General features: G+C 47.8%; 1 long non-coding RNA gene across 13 annotated transcripts; it reads right to left on the minus strand.

Moving 5' to 3' along the window:
* Positions 1-471: 471 nt before the first annotated feature.
* LOC309859679 lies at positions 472-14,317 on the minus strand. 13 transcript variants are annotated; one of them, XR_014308802.1, is made up of 8 exons: positions 14,101-14,239; positions 9,439-9,560; positions 6,224-7,766; positions 4,777-5,060; positions 4,266-4,387; positions 3,001-3,085; positions 2,345-2,443; positions 472-2,092 (listed from the first exon to the last, which is right to left on the minus strand). It is a non-coding gene; the product is annotated as an uncharacterized lncRNA (long non-coding RNA). The 13 variants fall into 13 exon arrangements; XR_014308804.1 differs by having other exon boundaries at positions 2,345-2,862; XR_014308805.1 differs by having other exon boundaries at positions 472-774; positions 1,861-2,862.
* Positions 14,318-19,150: the final 4,833 nt, after the last annotated feature.

Here is a 19,150-nt window from a genome sequence, read left to right on the forward strand (position 1 = left end):
CATGGAGCACTGGGTGCAGTGCAAAAACAATGAATATTGTCATGCTGAAAATAAATAAATAAATAAATTTAAAAAGGATATTTAAGGGGAAACATACACTCACCATTAAGTATTTTTATTTTTATTTTTTTTAAGATTATTTATTTATTTATTTGTCAGTGATAGAGGGAGAGAGAGCGAGCAAGCACAGGCAGACAGGCAGGCAGAGGCAGAGGGAGAAGCAGGCTCCCTGCCGAGCAAGGAGCCCGATGTGGGACTCGATCCCAGGACGCTGGGATCATGACCTGAGCCGAAGGCAGCCGCTTAACCAACTGAGCCACCCAGGCGTCCCACCATTAAGTATTTTTGAAAAGACAATTTGTCTGCGATGTAGTTAAGAATCTGTATTCATCAAAATGCACCCATGAGGCAAGTGTGCAGGCCATAGGTGAGAGAAGACGATTGTGTCTGACGAATTACTCCTACACAGAATAAGTAAAGAAAGCTTTTATATCAGGAAGAAAAAGAAAAATGGGCAAGTGGCTGAAAAATCAGCTAGCAACAAATTTTACCCAAAAGGCTAACACATGTGCGTTAATATGTATTCAGCCTCTTGACTCACGCCAGGTCAGGCTGCGATGGGGTCCCAGGAAGGCCCTGCGACGCCCAGAAAGCTAGAATAAACGGGACTGCTGGGACTCGGTGCTGGTGAGAATGCGTCCTCTGGGACAGCTCGTGCCACACCAGCAGGAGCAGCGGTTGTCATAAGCATCGTGTAAAACAGGTCGGCAATATCTACAGAAACAGAAGGGTACTTCACTGCCCAGAAACCCTCTCCCTTGGGAACAAGATCATGATCTGCTAAGCCTGGTGTGGGGAGCAGCGTGGCGGCGCCCTTGACCACACAACTGGAATAGCCCAGTGTTGTGTCGCGTGGACGTGAGTGCGTCCATGGAGGATGGTCGCGTCGTGGAATATGAAACAATGAGAGAACTAGATGCAATGGCAGACAAACCACAGAAAGATGGTCCTGAGCGAACCAACCCTGACATGAGATACACCCCGTGTTGCGTGTGTGTGTGTGTTTGTGTATCATGTCAGCCTGTGTGCGAGGGTACTGTGTGTATGTGTGTGTTTGCGTGTATGTATGTGTGTATATGTGTTAGGTCAGTGTGTGGGCACACGTATTGTGTATGCGTGCACACACGTGTGTGTGTATCGTATTAGCGTGTGTGCACATGGGCTAGTGCATTGTGCGTGAGCATGTGCATATGCGTGTGTATTTCAAATACAGGAAAACCCACCTTTGGTGGTAGAAGTCAGGGTCATGGTTACCATTGAGGGTGGGTGTTGTGACTGAGGGGACCCCTGGGGGCCTTGAGTCAGGGGGTGCTGTTATTTTTTAATTTTTCTCCTTGACCTGGACGGCAGTTACATGGGCACTTTTTACTTTATGAAAACTCATACAGCTGTATTTTTTTTAATCTGGTCAATCTGGGGTTCAGTTTTATGCTCAAATTATTTCTAGAATGTTCTTTAGTTACTAGATACGTGATCATGGCATTCCGATCTGGAGCTGTTTCTGATGGTTGGACTTCTATGTCATTTCTTCCCTTCGTTATCAAACAATCCCTGAGCTCCTGCCATGTGCTAGGGCACTGCTCCTGCCCCAGGAAGATTCTGTAAACAAAACCAGCAGAAAGTCCTTTTCTCCAGGAGCTTACATTTGGCTGGAATGGGAGAGGGCCTTGCTAAGCCCGAGGTTGTCTCCTGTAGGAAACAGTCTGAGGATCGTTTATAATACCTCCGTGTACCTTGTGGGTAGGCCGATACCCCGAACAACCCAGTTGTTGCACCCAGAAGTGGCCCCAGGAAACAGACCCCCTCAGGAGCTGCCTCGTGAGACTGAATGGATGACATATTTGACACAGAAACGCAGTCTTTGCAGTGATGGGATGTGTGCCGCCAACTTCTGCAGCCACCATGATGGGTGCAGGTGGAGGGCCAGATGGGGATGCCATTGGTGACTAGACGGCTCCTTGCTGGGTTCCCAGTGGTGTTTGCCAAGATGAGAACATGGGCCGTCAGATTCAGACTGGCCTAGAGAGCCCATCTAGAGAAAACGACAAACTTAAAGCCTTGAGTTCTCAGCTCCGACTACAGGTAGAAAACCAGAAAGTCTCCATGGCAATTGCAAAGTAACCACGTGCCTCTCCCATAGCAGCAGGACAGAGGTGGGTGCGGGCCAAGCCAGAGCCTGTAAGGGCCACTGATTCAGAGTGACAACGGGTTGGTAATTCTGTTAGGTAAGGATCCAGGACGGATGGAGAGAGGGGCCCTGGGGGAAAGGAACAGTTACACAAACGCATGTGAGCCTGGGAACACTGAGCTCTCTTTCCTCTGAACATTGCTTACGCTGAAAGCCATTCTTTGTCACATGTGAGGGAGTGGCTTCTCCCCGCATCTACGAACACATTTAAAAAAACCAAAAAACCAAAAAATGAAAAACATAGTCTGATGACTTCACAAAAAGTGGTCGATTCACAGACGATGCCAGCTCTCCTCCAGACAACCCCCAGCATTCTTTGTCTCTGGGCTGATAACAAGAACTTCACTCCAGCCCAGCCAAAGTGGGGGAAGGGAAGTCCACTGTAGGAGGACGTGCGCCTCTGGACACCAGCCGAGCTGCAGAGTGGGACTGTGCGGTGCTGATGCACGGGCAGGAGCATGTTCTCAGGGCATTAGGTCACAGGAGGTGACTAGGACGTTGGATTGTGCCAAATACATCGAGGTGAGGCTGCGGTCTGCACACCTGTGTCACCCAGCGTTCATTTAGTGAAGCCCGCCCCCCATGGTGAGGGCATCTGGAGGTGATCTGGAAGCCTGTGGCAGGGGATTAGGTCATGGGTCAAGAGCCCTCATGAGTGTCATTAGTGCCCTCATAAGAGTCCAGAGAGCTCCTTACCCCTGCCAGTGTCTGAGGACGCAGGGAGAGGTCTGCAACCTGGAAGAGCCGCTCACCTGACCATGCTGCCCTCAACCTGGACTTCTGGCCAACAGAGCTGTAGTTTATAACCACCGGGTCTGTGGTGTTTTGCTACAACAGCTTGAACAGACAGAAGCACTCAGGAGGATGGGGATTTAATACGTTGGGTGGCAGTAACACTGTGCTTAGTTAGCTAACTAAGGACCATGCTCAACACTGGCAAATACCCAAAGAGCCCAGTGGGCAGGGACACCCCTGATGGAACCCCAGAGGGCCTGGGGTCAGTTAGAAGGGATTTCAGTGAGCCCATGAAATGCAACCTGCTTAGATACTTTGTAACCATCGTCCCTCCCAAAGGACAATCCCTTCATGAAGACACTGAGAAATGCCTCAGGTGAGGGACACCAGCACCTCTGAACAGCTCTCTGATGATGGAGATGATGGTGAGAGGCACCAGGAAATCAGGCCCCAGATTTCAAAGGAATGGAGGATGGGCAGTGAGGGACTGGGTGGCAGGGCCCTCAGTTCCCAGACATAAGGTAGGCACCAGCACCATGGTAAGTATGGGGAGAAGAGATGTTTTCACACGTGGTGATGCCTCTTTGGACATGGAGATACCTGGATTTAAGTACTTGTGCAGAACTCCTGAAAATATATGCATAACAGAATTCCATATGCAGCACACGTGCACTGAACTTGAGTCACCAAAGACTTGAGTCTTTCCCCGATTGGATCCCCACATAGAAGTCAGCTCACAGACCCAGACTCCCTTCCCAGAGAGGGAGGGTCTCCATTAGAGGATGGATTTCAAAATGGAACCACAAGTGTGCACGGAGATGTGTGCTGCAGATTGTCCCCTGTCTGCTCAGGGATGTGTGTCCAGGAGACAGAAACATGGTCATGTGGTATTGAAGAGTTCGGCCTTCCCATCTTATGGGGAAGGGGATCCTTCTCAGGATTTTAAACAATGGTGTGACAGAGCACTGTCTATGCCTTATGACAGCTCTTCTGATCCCCAGCCTACAAGGTTCGGGGGCCTGAGCTAAAGAAAGTTTTTCTCAACACAGGAAGTGGGGACTGGAGTCAAGACACACTTAAAGATGACAGCTGCCAAGCTCTGTTGGTGGGCTGGGTAGGAGAGTCTTGGGAGAGAAGCCAGGCATAAGGAGATGACTCTGAAGAAGGGATCATGGGACGTGAAGGCCACGGATGCACTCAGAGGAGCTTGAAACTCGGTGAACTAAATAGAGCCGCTGAAGGATTATAAATGGGAATTAGATAATTAGGAATGTTGTCTTACCCTAAAGACACATGGCAGCTCCTACACAGTACGGCTATTGGTCAACTCTAGCAGAAACCTCCATCCGAGTGCATTCAGGTCATTGGCCTTTAAAAATGACTATTTGAAATGGAAACATATTTCTGCAAAAAAAAAAAAAAAAGAAAAAAGATGGCTCAATTTCAGAAAATCTAGCAATGAGATTCAACACATTTACATGTTAAAGGAGAGGAAAGGAGTGAGCAACTTCACATGGGAAACGAAAAGGATTAACAAACACATATTCATGCAAGACAGCTCTTGCTAAAATAGGAGCATGCGGGGAGGAAAAATAATTTTACCTCCACCCTTCTAGGTTCTTGGCGGAGATATTCCCCCCCCCCCAACCCCACCCGCCGCCAGCTCCCCGCTGTAATAAACGACAGAATAACAGGAGGAAAGAAAACAGAGGTCCAATAACATGCATATTTCCTGTCTACAAGGGAGAGACCCAAGGAAACTAAGTAATTCCCCTGATGGCTAAAGCCACCACCTTAAATACCATTTTCCACTGAAGACAAAAGCAGATATTGGGCAGGGTGGTCATCAGTTATGGGAGGTTTCCAGGCAAAATTGTGAGGGACGGTATGGCTGTCATGATACCATCTGTGGCTCATGTCTGTGCCTCCATCTTTGATAAGAGTTTCTGGAGATTTGGTCCTCCTTCTCTTCCTGGTACCCGGAGGGAGACGTGCTTGTGAATGGAGACCTCCTGGGAAGTGTAAAAGTCTCTTACAAAAGGTAACTTCCACTCAGTTTTCAGAGCTTCTCCTGCAACTAAAGAACAGAGAAGCTGTTTCTTAAAAATAATCAGCCTAAAATAATCCTTATGCCAAAGAGGCATATTTTGGGGTGACAGATTCTGCTCTCCTTCAAATAAAATGAATGTCCTTACCTTGAAAGACAAAATAGGAGTTATGGAACAAAAATTTAATAGGTTTACAGATTTTATACACATGCCAGTTATTTAAAAATCAGTATAAGAACATCCAGGTGAATGGTAGGCAACTGAGAATAGTGGTTCTCTTAAGGTCGGCAGGCCTCTGAAGGTGGCACGTGGGCTGTTGTGGTCTGTCTGCCAACTTCTGTGTGTGTGATTTAAAAAGAGGAAATCTGGGGGTGCCTGGGTGGCTCAGTTGGTTAAGTGTCTGCCCTCAACTTAGGTCATGATCTCAGAGTCCTGGGATCAAGCCCCACATTGGGGTCCCTGCTTAGGGAGGAGTCTGCTTCCCCCTTTCCCTTGCCCCTCTCCCCACTCGTGCACACACTCTCTGTCTCTCAAATAAACAATAAATAAAAAAATTTTAAAAAATAAAAAGAAGAAATCTGAAGCAGAATGGCCAAATATCGGGGTGCCTATGTAGCACTGTTGGTTAAGCGTCTAACTCTTGGTTTTGGCTCAGGTCATGATTTCAAGGTTGTGACTGAGCCCTGAGTCAGGCTGTGCACGCAACACGGAGTCTGCTTGAGATTCTTTCTCTCCCTCTCCCTCTGCCTCTCCCCCTAATTGCTCTCTCCCTCTCAAATAAAATAAATAAATTCTTCAAAAAAAAAAAAAAAAAGAAGAAGAAGAAGAGTCAACTATCCATATAATACATGATACTGTTTTTTGAAATATTCCACATGCTTAAAATACCTAATAAACAATCAGGAGCACATATACCGCTTTAAAGACTAGACAGCACACAGGTGTTCACAGCCACACGCCAGCGCCCCCCGCCCCAGCCGTTCCCGGCCCCGCCCCCAGCTCCGACATTCTCTGTACCTGGTGTGTTTGGCCTCCGCGGAGGCTGACAGTACGCGCGCTTCTGCACCTTGAGGTTTTCCCCCACTCAGCGCGGAGCCTCATGCATCCCGATGCGGAAGGACACTAGCCAGGCCGCCTGGTGTCCTCCCCAGGGTGACGTCGTCCTTGTCTGCAGACCTCCCGAGGCCTCCACCTTCCCAGCCGCACCTCTCATCACCGCCCCTCCTCTCTTCTGGCCTTTCCCTTGCCCACACCCTTGACCGGCTAGAGCTTCCCGGTGCGCGATGAACACGTCCCGAGACCTGCGGTGCACCGCAGCCCCCCTGGCCGGGGTGCGTTGTGCAGGGGAGCAAAACCGCCAAGTGCGCGTGTCTCCTCTTAAACGCACTTAGGCCAAAAACAAAGAAAAAAGGAAAACAAAGGGACAGAAAGAAACGTTGGGAGGTGGCAGGTGTGCTCGTCCCCTTGACGGTGGGAACGGCTTCCCAGCTGTCCGCAGGGGTCATCAGACTGCACCCGGGAATAAGAGCGCGGCCTCCCAGGGGCTCCGGGTGAGTCAATGCCTTGAGCGCCCGACTCTAGATTTCCGCCCAGATCATGGTCTCGGGGCTCAGGCCGGTCCCGCCTCCCCCCAGGCGCTGTCAGTGAGACCACAGACGTCCCGCGGTGACCGTGAAGACAGCACTAACCACAGCACTAACCGTTAAGCATTGGGCAGACGCGCACTTTGGGAGAATTAACTCATTTAGTAACAACCTGTGAAGTGCTCTCGTGCCCCCAGTTCACACATGAAACCGCGGCCTGGAGGTTGCGTGGCGCGCCCCGGGGCAGCAGGTGCAGGAGGAGGTGAAGAAGGCCGCGCGGCGCGCCCCGCATCCCGCAGAGATGCGTCTCACAGGGTCCGCCCGCAGCCGCCCGCAGAGCGCAGGCCGCGGAAGCTCTTTGCTGCCCCCTGCTGACTGTCAGGAGCAGTGCGGCGCGGGGCGTGGGGTTGCGGGCCGCCCGCCGGGGATTGCGGGATCTGGTCTGGCAGAGGCTCTCCTGATGCAGCTCGGTTTAGCGGCGGGCGCTCTCTCCCAACTTAAATCAGAATCCCCAGAGGAGGGACCCTGGAACCTGCAACCTTAATAAGTGCTTCCGTGGATCTTTATTATCAGGCGTGTCTGGAGAAATCCAGATGCGACAGGGAGCCTGTGTTTGGGACCCAGCCAGAAGGGCTTGGGGCTCCGCGGGGCCCTCCCTACGGCCCTCCCACCCGCCCCTCCCTCCAACCGCCCGTCGCCCATCACCATCCATCTCTGAGCATCGCCCACTTCCGATCCGTGGTCGTTACTCCTGCAGCGGGAGGCTTCTGTGGCGTGGACGGAGAGGATGCTGGCCACATCATGCTGGCCCCACTCTCTTTTTGTGTGGGGGGGGGAGGGGGGAAAATAGTACCCAAAAAAAGAGGAGGAGGAGGAGGAGGAGGAGGAGGGGAAGGGGGAGGAGGAGGAGGGAGTTAACTGCTCTTGGCAATTTCTGGGTTTTGCCGAGTCCTCAGGCTTCTTTCTTGGACTTCAGACTTTCTCTTCCTCCCCTACGCAGGTGTCCTCAGAAGCGACCCCGCTGCTCCTCAGACACGCTGGCATCTCTTAAGGCAGTAGCCACGCTGCGTTGTGGGGATCCTCCTAGGACCGGCGTGGTGGAAGGCTGCCATGGAGGGTCTGGGTGTCTGGGCGGGAAAGAGAGCAGAGATCCTGAAGGAAGAGGAGAAACCCGAGAAGCGAGTGAGGGGGTGAGGGGCGAGGACTGTCCACCAGAACTCGACGCTGACTCCTTCCACGTGTGACTGATGAATACGAATTGTCTTTATTTCAGGGGCGCAGAGTGGGGCTTTGATACATGGACATTAGGGACTGATGACCTCCGTCTAGCTAATTAGGTCACCGTCACCTCACACGTCTGCCTCTGTGCACCTGCGTGAGGACACCTGAGATCTGCTTTCCGGGCAAGCGCCAAGGTCAGAGCCTCCTTAGCCGCGACCCTCAGGGTCTGCTGTCAGGGTCTCTGACCTGGGAGCGGGTGTGGCCTCTAGAGCCCCTCCTTCCACCCCTCTCCTCGCCGCATCACCTGGGCCTCACCATGGCCCGGAGCACAAAGGAGAGTCGTTGCTTCGAGAAAGTGCCTTCACCTGCAAGGGGGTCACTATGGCCTTGGGATGACAGTGGAATGAAGAAGGGAAGGAGGGCCGCGTGCCTTTTCTGAGACTCGCCCTCCCCACCCCTGGATGCCAGCATCCAGGACTCGCTCATCCTGGCCACAGGCTCTGAGCTAGCCCCAGACACCGCCCCGCCCCTCCCCTCCCCTCCCCTCCTCTCCCCTCCCCTCTCCTCCCCTTTCCCTTTGTCCCCCCCCCCCCCACCCCCTTACTCTCCCCTCCCTTCCTTTTCTCCCTTTCCTCCCCTTCCGCAGCAGGGTAAGGCACACAGTATAACTTGTTTTTTCCTCAGGAAGACTGGGCTGGGACCCTGTTAGGCTCAAGTCACGGGACAGTCACCTCCCAGGAAATGATGGGCATAGTTCTGGGACGGCTCCAGCTGCGAAGCCCTGCCCCCTCCCTCCCCTCTCCTGGGGCTCTGGGCTGGGCAATGGCAAAGAACCCTCAGGCCCTCTCCTCACTTCTTGCGCTTGGTGCCCTAAACCTCTCCCACAGGGTACCCAGTCCCTCTCCTCAAAGACCCAACTTCTGAGCAGTGTGGTATAACCCCCCACACACACACACACCCCACAGCATGTCTAAGTGCCCTTAGGTGCCTAAGACCTTCTCCATGGTCCACCTTCAGAGCAGGCTGCACCAGACAGGGCTATGTGGGCATCAGGTCTCGAGTCTGTTTTCATTATGATTTATTGCAGCGGCCCTGAGTTCTCATCAAGGGCCATCAGCTAATACTGTTGTTGCTTTATTATTATTAATATTTTCTAAAAGGGTTGCATAGCTTTTTATCTTCAAACACAAAAGTAGCTACCAACTTCCTCAAAAGGTTTTAGATCAGGACTTAGTTAGTAAATGTTGTACATATGTATCTATCCATGAATGACGACACCCAGCTTCTAAGAGCTTGTTATAGTAGTCTACAAAGTATCTCTGCATCGTAGAAATCATTAACCCCGATCTTATAGGTGATCATGGGATAATTACTAACTAAACACACACACACACACACACACAGCAGAAGACCCCACTGGTTTTTAGTTTGTGCCATCTTCCCACACCAAGGGGTAAAAATCTACGAACACGAGGATTCTGGAGACCGTCCTGGTCAGCAGTCCTCGGAGGTCCCGCCACAAACAGGCATGGCCCAGAGATGGAGGAAGAGGTCACTTACAGTTATTGATTAGATTTTTAGTGAGTGTTCCAGACAGACTTACAAATATATTCAGGACTTGTCACCTTGTCTCATCAGCTCTCGGCGGTGATCTTGGCTCTGACAGTAGCCACTGAATGACAACAGCAGGCTTTTCCATTTCTCTGGAGCTCAGTTTCCCCAACTCTAGAATGGGAGGGTGGGGAGAGACTCAGGAGTTATGGCCCTGAGGCAGAGCCTCTGTCCCTATTTGGCTCTTTGGCCCCGAGACAAGGTGTCTGGTCCAGGAAACACCAGGAAGGCAGTCCCATTGAGCACATTTTCAATATGCATGAAAGTGTGACACCTGTTTGGTTAAATGATGCCAGTCTCTGCTAACATGGTCACCATTCCAGTTCATGGTGCAGACTGACAATGAGGACCAGGATGCTCAACGGGCAGGGCAAGTGGACCTGAGGTGGGAGTACGAAGCCGGCTTCCTGCACCCTCCCCACATTGAATGTCAAGATCTTTAAAGAGAAGGATATGCTGGTCAGTTCCCAGGTCTGCCACTTCCAGCTCTGTGACTGAGCAAATCACGTAACCTTTCTGAGCTTCAGTTTGCTCACCTACAAGTTCTCAGAGGGAAGAGGAATACTTTTACTTGGAGGTTACCTTGAACATTGACATTTGGAAAGAAGTTAGTAAGAAGTTAGAGCCCATGGTTTGATGGGACAAAGAGGTGACCATCCTTTGGAAAGTATAGCATTGCACACACATAGACTGGATGTTCATTATTATTACTACTCTCTGACACTTTTGGGTCCATAGGAAAGTGAGTCTTACAAGATAGTGGGAGTTTTGACTCTTAAAATTATAGAAAAGAATTCAAGTTGGCTTGGAATTGGAACAGTGATTCTGAGATACCTGCTAGAGGCCAGGTCACACCCTCCACACCCTCCGCTCCCATTTCTCTTCTCCCACTTATTTCCATCCTGCCCTCTCTCCTCTTTTGTTCTTCTCCTCTAGCTTTGCCCCCCTGTCCTCCCCTTTTTTTTTCTGTCTCCCTTTGCAATATAGCACTATAGGGCCAGATATAGGATGAGGGAATGTAAAGTGTTTCCTTTCCCTTAAGACCTTTCCTGCTCCTGTCTCCTCAGGTCACAGAGGGGATGATCAAGAGAGGAGGCAGCATGTGGTCAACCCCAGCGGTCACCTGGGGAGAATACCTTTTACTTCAGCCACAGTGAAGAACAAAGAGTTACTGGGGTGGCAGTACATACCCCCACACTCCACATCAGACCCAGGCATCAGAATATCACACCCATGCATATTTTACAAAACTTTATTTTTTTCCTCAAACTATTTTTAAGGTTATGAATATAACAAGATGCTCTGGGTTAGATTAGATTCTAAAAATTTGAAGATAAGAAACTGTTCTTTAAAAGGTGTAAGTCATTTCTAGACCCAAAGAGTGGACCAAATTGAACATTTTTAAGGAAGACTAAAGTTTGTTCTAGGAAATCTACTACATGGTAGTGCACATGTAGAGAATTTCTTATCCTCATGTCTTGGGGAAAAAATTTAATTCATCAAAGCAACTCAAATGAGTCCTGCGAGACAGGATGAGAAAGGACGTGTTCAGCTTAGTTATGGGAATTAATTGGATGTAGTAATTGGATGTAGACGAAGAATTTCTACAGACGTTGTTGCTTCAGTTGGAGAAATGCCACTTTTCCCTGCATGGGGTTGGACTGCCATAGTCCTTATTTCATGTTCTTATAGAGTCGGATAGCTTCTCACAAAAGCAATTGTAAGGTGAGATCTTGAGAGCCCAGATAAAAATCAGGACAATTAAGATTCACATCACACTGGAGAAAGAAGTAGGAAAGCAACACAGCAAAGCTGCATGGTGCTAATTCCAGCTGAGCACCAGAGCAGCAGGTCAGTTGGTGTCTAAAGCCATAAATCAAGGCATTTTTAATTTTTAATTATGCACTGGACCTAACCTTAAACCTAACCCAACAAATGAGAGACACAATAGACACCAAGTCTCTTAACATAGAACTTACTATTCATAACTACATGGCCCCAAACAATTTTCCCATCTTTATTTCCCATCTCAGCTGTAATAGGTTTGAAACTGCCCCAGTTAACACCATGACTCTTCAACAGGAGTGTATTTCTTATTGGATCTGCTGGGAATGACCATCTCTTCTATTCCAGTTTCTCCTGGTCATTCAAAGTTTATGTTAAGTGGACATCTCATGAAGTTTCTTCAGACTCATCTGCTCTGTAGAATGCATACTTCCTCCTGTTTCCACATTTCACATACTTTTGTCAAAGCTTATCACATTTTGGAAAACAGCACAGCATGGAATGAGGTAAGTGAGCAAAACAGTTATTAGAACCCACTCTAGAGCAAGGTGCTCACATTAAAATTTAGATTTCACTACTGGCTAGCAAAGAGATTTTGAACAATTTATTTAATCTCTTTAAACCTCTATTAACTCCTCCTAAACATACGGATAATCATGATACCTGCTCAAAGGGTTGTGAGGACTAAATACAGTAAAGCATGTAGATATCTGAGCAGTACTTGGCACAGGATATATGCTCAATGCCCATCCACTATCATCACCAACATCACCATCATTATTATCAAGGGATCACCATCCCCATCAGCAGCAGTGGCACCATCACCACCATGAATAATATTATTATCATGTTCCTCATCATCCCTGTCATTACCAATACCACCCTCAACACCACCAACACCATCACCATCCCCATCAACACCACCACCATCATTATCATATCATCCCCACCCTCACCAACACCATTATCACCACCATCACCACTATTATCATCATCATCTTCATCATCAACACCGTCATCACCATGTCATCACCATCAATACATCATCATCATCAACACCATCATCATCCCCATCTCCACCACCATCATCATTATGATCAACAATATAATCCTCATCCTCACCAACACCATCATCACCACCATTAACACCATCATCATTCCCATGATGGTCGTCATCCCCAGAGCATCATCATCATCATCATCAAGATCAACATCACTATAGTTATCATCTGTGCTCCCAGACCTAGTTTAGTTCTTAGATTTAGGAGCTCCTTGAAAGCAGGCTTATGTTTCATTCATCTGTATGTCTAGCAATAACAGAAAATGTCCAGCCTGGTGGCCAAAAAGTAATCTCATTTTGGGGAATGTAGAGCTACTCTAATTTTATTCCATTTTAGAGGTGAATAAATTGAGGCCAGAGATAAACTGGCTTCCCTGAGGGCCACAACTTACTTATAGCAGAGCTGGGCCCAGTAGGCAGGTCCCTCTCATTATGTCATGATTCCTCTTAGGCACTGGCTTAAGAAAACAACAGCAAATCAGAAAGTCTAGAAGCCCAAATCTTCCAGGAAGAAATAGTTTTAATAACGGGGTTTCAACATTTCAGTGATAATTGGCTACAGTAGAATCAAGGTTTTATTTTCCAGCAGAGAAATAAAATATACAAACAGATCACATAGCATAGCATAACAGAACTGTGTCCTCTAACCTCTACAGCACCCAGCTAGGAAGTCAAACCTCCTCCACGGAAATCCTTCCAGAATACTCAACACTTGGGCAACAACTGCCAGCTTCTCCTTTTTTTTTTCCCCCTTACTTCTAACTCAAGACCATCCAAACATGCATTTAACCCAAGCACATAAAAGGCCCATTTCTAGTTAACCCTCCAGCTTCCCTATGCCACCCAAAGCCAATCAGGACCCATAAAGTGTTCCCACTCCTTTGCCTGTCTATGAGTCCTCCAAATAGAAGAGATAGTGGCTAAAACTTTTGTTATAGAAAGTTCTGGATAGATAGCCTCTGTTTGTTCTCATTTGGGTGGCCATTGTTATTTTCTTGCACATTTGAGCTGAGTAACGCTTTAACAGGGCCAGACTAACTAGAAGATTAATGTGAGAGATAACGTAGCAGAAACGGCAGGAGTTTACCTAATGATCTCCTGCACACCCAGACCTTCACTACCCGGGGCTCAGCCCTTCCAGCCAAAGCCACCACAAAGGTTACTGTTGACCTCTGTGCTTCTCATCCTTGGGGAGTAGTGACGGGGGTTGGGAGGGAGGTGCCTAACTATGTGGTGAAGGAAAACCTACATAAATTCGCAGGTTGAATGGGTCTTGTTCTGTACTGTAGCAAGTAGCTGCACGCAACTACAGACATTTGGGATGGTGCTTATGGGAAAGGAGCTGCGCTATGGTATACACACCAGATTTTAAAGACTAATTTTTTTTAAAGATTTTATTTATTTATTTGACAGAGATCACAAGTAGGCAGAGAGGCAGGCAGAGAGAGAGGAAGGGAAGCAGGCTCCCTACCGAGCAGAGAGCCCGATGTGGGGCTCGATCCCAGGACCCTGAGATCATGACCTGAGCCAAAGGCAGAGGCTTAACCCACTGAGCCACCCAGGCACCCCCAAAGACCTAATTTTAAAAATGTAAAATACTCATTAATAATTTTATATTAATTACATGTTTAAAATTGTTTGTAAAATATATCATTAACATTAATTTCAGCTTTTCTTTTTTACGCTTTTTAGGTGGTTACAAGAAAATGAAAAATTCCTGTGGCTCACAGTGATGTGTTTCTATCAGACAAGATGGTCTAGACCACGGTGAGTATGAATTCTGAACTTCTCATGGCCATCCAGACTCACCATTCGGTGGGTGAAGGAACCCAGGAGCAAGTCCACCTGTCCAACTTCTAATCGTTCCATGTCGTTCAGACTCGAAACAGGTTTCAGGCCTCCGATCGTGGCCTATACTGGTGGATTTGTTCCAGGACCAGCATCTCCTGGGAACATTTCAGGATGGCAAAGCCCGGGAGCCCGTCTCAGAGCTACTGAGTCTGCACCCCTGTGAGTGGGCCTCCCAGGTGATGGTGATTCCTGCCCAAGGGCTCTGTCTGAAGCACCTGGGGTAGGTATTGATTTTCCCTGCCATTGGTAACCACCCCTTGTCCCCTTTACTTCAACTAACAGAAACCCAGAGGTCTCTTGGGTGATAAGGACCTGAGTTTGGGGGAGGCACCTCTCCCCCTGCAGGGGATGGTCAGCGTGAGTTTAGGCCTATTCTCCTTTATCTGATGCTGACTTTTCTCACCTGCTTCGAAGCTAAAACTAGTGGTGGTCTCTTGGCAGGGTTCAAGGCTGCCCATGCTGTCTCTCCTGTGATAGCTTTTTCTCTTTAATGAATGCAAAGCCCCCTCTCTTTGTATGACCTTTTCTTTCCTTCTTGAGAAGCTTTTGCATGAGGGCAGGTGCTCCAAGCGGCAATGGCCGCCTTACAAAGTCAAGCAAAAGGCCAAGTGGATGACAGAGACTGAGCCGGAGCCCTGGGACAGTCCAGCTTCTGCAGCAAGCCTGGCACTCCCTGTCATCTGTGCACTTCTGCTGGGTAAGGTAATGGCACGTGCTCTTCCTCAGGCCCTTGTTCCTGAGATGTCCTGTTACTAGCCGCTGAGCACATCCAAAGTTGTAGAAACCTCAGGCCTTTTCCATCTATTGAAATTCTGAACACCTGCCAGGGCCCACTCCAGTTTCACACTTTAGCTTTCTGTGAGACCACACTATGGCTCCGTCACTGACAATGTCGAATTTTCCCAAAGCCTGTGACCAGAGGCCAGTTAAGAACAGACACCCTCCATCCTACTGTACCCCCTCCCACACCATTTGTGTTACAGGAAGCAGCTCCCTGCAAGAAACCGCTTCCCCATATGACTTAGATAAGACTCACGTTGCCCTGTTTACCTGTGGCAAAACCAGACACAGACCCTCCAAGTTCCCATTACTTGCCCATAAGTGATGTGTGACATACATATTCCCGCCAATGATAAGAAACTGGAACTTTCTCTCCTTCCCCAGACCCTGAATTTGACATACCCTGAGCGTAAGCTTCCCTTAAGGACCTTCTTGAGAAAGGCTGGCCTCAGAGCAAAACTTCCCCACACTGGTGCTTTCCAGACTCCTTTGCTTTTCCCTAAAAAAGAAAAGTTCTTATTTTTGTCTAATCCTTAAGAGGCTCACAGAGTTCATGGCTCTCCACATTGCAACACTTACCTTCAGCAGCCGTGTGATGAACTTGGAAGGGACCCCCACCCATCAAACCTCGAGATGTGGCAGCCAGGGGCTTAGGACTCCTTCCTAGAACGCCTTGAGCCAGAGCCCCCCAACCAAGCCACACCCAGGCTCCCAGCCCTCAGAGCTGGAAGGGTTTGCTTCTCTTTCCCTTTTCCGCAGAGACAAAGCAGCCTGGAATTCTCTTACTCTCTGCTGTTTGGAATCCACTGTGCACCTATTCTTTTAGTAAATGCCCTTACTTAAAAATAAATATCTAAATGTATTTTTATTAAGTTCAGCTATCATTATTTCCATATGTTAATTTCTATCCTCCTAAAAACGTGTGCACACTTTAACTTCTCACGGAATACCCTTCCCCCCTCTGAATTCATTGTTTTTCGTTTAGTTTTATTTTTCAATCTAAATTGCAGTGTGTGGGGTCCTAAATACTCACACGTAAAATATTTTCATACTCTTCCATAGAAATAGCTTAATTGGAATGGGCAGTTTTTACAGACATTCCTGATTTCTCTGGCCCTCCCCTCTTAGTTTTGGTGATCTTCCTTTCTTTACTGTTTGTTTGCCTCTTAATGAGAAGTTTGCTTTACGAAGGAGGAGATCCTTTGATCTAGTCTGTGTTACTTTATAGTTCCTGTGGTCTTCTCTTCCAAAAAGCCAACAAACATAGTTATCCTCTTGTTGGCAGGAATCTGTTCATATTCGTTGTTTTTTGCTTGTCAAGACATAATTAAGCCCTTGATACAGCACACCATTTTCAGTGGGCTGTCTTAATCATAGCCATAATTTTTAGATTATAGATAGGGTCCCTCTCATTTGATACTAACACTAACCCCGAGAGGAAAATAAAACCGTTTTCTTATTCCCAGCTTCTGAGGAGGGAACGGAGGTTCAAAGCAATGACGTAACAGACATAAGATCCCAGGGCCGGCAAGAGGTAGGGGTGCAGGCATCTCTGCAAACCCCTCTCTTCTGTCCATTGAGCACTCAGGAATTTTCATGCCGGTTCACCAGGGAAACTAAGTCATACACATTTTCATTCCATCACTGGCTTTTACATTTTTTTTTCTGGCTCTTTTTTAAAAAAATTTAATTTTACTTTTTCAGTGGTCCAGGATTCCTTGTTTACGCACCACACCCAGGGCTCCACAGGGTGGGGGTTTCTCTTACTTCCTCTCTGCTTCTGCTTCTCACATCTCCACCCTTGCCCCCTCCCCACCCCCTCAAACTCCAGGTTCCAGTCCCCTTGGGGGCATCCAGCCTGTCTCCACGGATCCCCAGGCCCTGGCCCGGCTCCTACCCCTGCTGCTGGGCTTTCCTCCTCCCTCTTCCTTGCTTAAGGAAGATGCAAGCTCAGATAATGTGCTGGTAGCACTTTTGTTCAGCTTAATTCCCTGAGCACCAGGGGAGTGTGTACAGGAGTTGAACTTCCCTTTCAAAGATGCTTGTGCTGCCCCTGGTGGCATTTCCTCGGAACCTCAGATTTCAACCACACCTGTAGAGACTTGTGAATAGCCACAGGCCTATCTCACTGGCTTTGAGCCTTCTCCTTGTTTGCCTTAGGCCCTTCTTGGAAGCCCTGGGAACTCACTCAGCGTCTCTTCAAAAGTTCTGGCAGAAAGTGTCTGTGGCTTGTCTTTTCATCATTGATTTTTTTAAGTGTCCTTTTGTATTGTGGATTTAAGACATTTATCAGGTGTGTGTTGCGAGAATTTTTTCCCAGTCTGTAGCTTCTCTATGAATTTACTTCAAGATGTCATTGTTTAAAAATAGAGCTTCCCTGTGACCCTGCAATTGCACTACTGGGTATTTACCCAAATGATACAGATGTCGTGAAAAGAAGGGCCCTCTGTACCCCAATGTTTATAGCAGCAATGGCCATGGTCGCCAAACTGTGGAAAGAACCAAGATGCCCTCAACGGACGAATGGATAAGGAAGATGTGGTCCATATACACTATGGAGTATTATGCCTCCATCAGAAAGGACGAATACCCAACTTTTGTAGCAACATGGACGGGACTGGAGGAGATTATGCTGAGTGAAATAAGTCAAGCAGAGAGAGTCAATTATCATATGGTTTCACTTACTTGTGGAGCATAACAAATAGCATGGAGGACAAGGGGAGATGGAGAGGAGAAGGGAGTTGAGGGAAATTGGAAGGGGAGGTGAAGCATGAGAGACTGTGGACTCTGAAAAACAGTCTGAGGGGTTTGAGGGGGTGGGGCGTGGGAGGTTGGGGGAACCAGCTGGTGGGTATTGGGGAGGGCACGGATTGCATGGAGCACTGGGTGTGGTGCAAAAAACAATGAATACTGTTATGTTGAAAAAAAAAATGTCATTGATGGTCATACTGAAACAATGGGTTGGGGTCTGATTTTTCTCTTTATTTTCTTTCAGGATTAGTACTTTTGTGTCCTAAGAATTCTTTGCCTACATAGATAGATAGATAAATAGATAGATATAAAGCTTTTATCCTTTTATCCTTTTATGACTTTTACGGGACTAGCTTTTAAAACTTAGTCTATGATTCCTTTCAAATGTATACTAACTAAGCTAGTGTGCCTCCAGGATTAAAGGAAATATGGAGAGTTTTTGAATATGGATACACAATCGTTGTCCAAGTTGACCTCACTAAATCCCTTTCTCAGGTCTACTTTTCTTTATTAGATTTCTTAAGATTTTTTATAATCATGTCATTGAGAATGCAGAAAATTTGAGTTCCTTCTTTGCAGTGTATATGTCTTCTCCCCACCCCGTGCCTGTTGCCCCAAGACCAGCTCAAGGTGGAACCTAAGTGAGGAGAGCCGGCCTCTTCACCTGGTACCCCGAGCTAGAAGGGAATCGTTCGATATTTTGCGATTAAGTGTGATAATAGCTGTAGATCTTCATAGATGCCCATTATCAGACTGTGTTACCTTCCTTTTCTGTTTAATGAGGATTGTGGTCATGAATAGTTATAAATTATATCAAATAATTTTTAGTCTTCATTAAGATGGTCATATGGTTTTCCTTCTTTTTTATTGAGGTATAATTTTATTGAGGTATAATTTTATTATTGAGGACACTCTTATTTTGGGGAATTACGTTGGATGATTCTCAAATGCTGAACCTACCTTACCTTCCAGAGATAAACCTCACGTAGTCACATCGAGAGAAGACCGCTGTATGATTTACAGCTTGGCCACCAGCTTTTCCAGTCCCTTTGTTCAACCAGCTTGGTTTGGGGGGAAATGCATCTCCGTCCTGCTTCTTCCTCCAAGCTTTAACCACCTGCTACCCATGCTCAGTGAAGCCCCTCATGTACCTCAGGGCAATCTCTCTCACTCTTCTGCCCTGCCTCTATCCAAGCACAAGCATTTGCCCTTGGGGAAGGCTCTGTCCAGCTTGGAAGATCTCTCTTATCTCTCTCACCTGCCTTCAGCATCCCACCATATGTACATGGTGAGGGTCCTGCGGCAACACGGTGGCAGGTGGCTATAGCTAGATTTGCGATGGGGCACCATCCTATCAGCTCACATGTGGCCATTAAATGTCTACCAAAATGTGTGCTGATGCCTCCTTGTCCCCTTCTGTGTCACATTCACTCTTCCTTTTGCCATGCCCCCAAGGATGAAACCAGGAAAAGGTCAT

This window comes from Mustela nivalis, assembly GCF_964662115.1.
Source record: "Mustela nivalis genome assembly, chromosome: 2".
NCBI lineage: Eukaryota > Metazoa > Chordata > Mammalia > Carnivora > Mustelidae > Mustela > Mustela nivalis.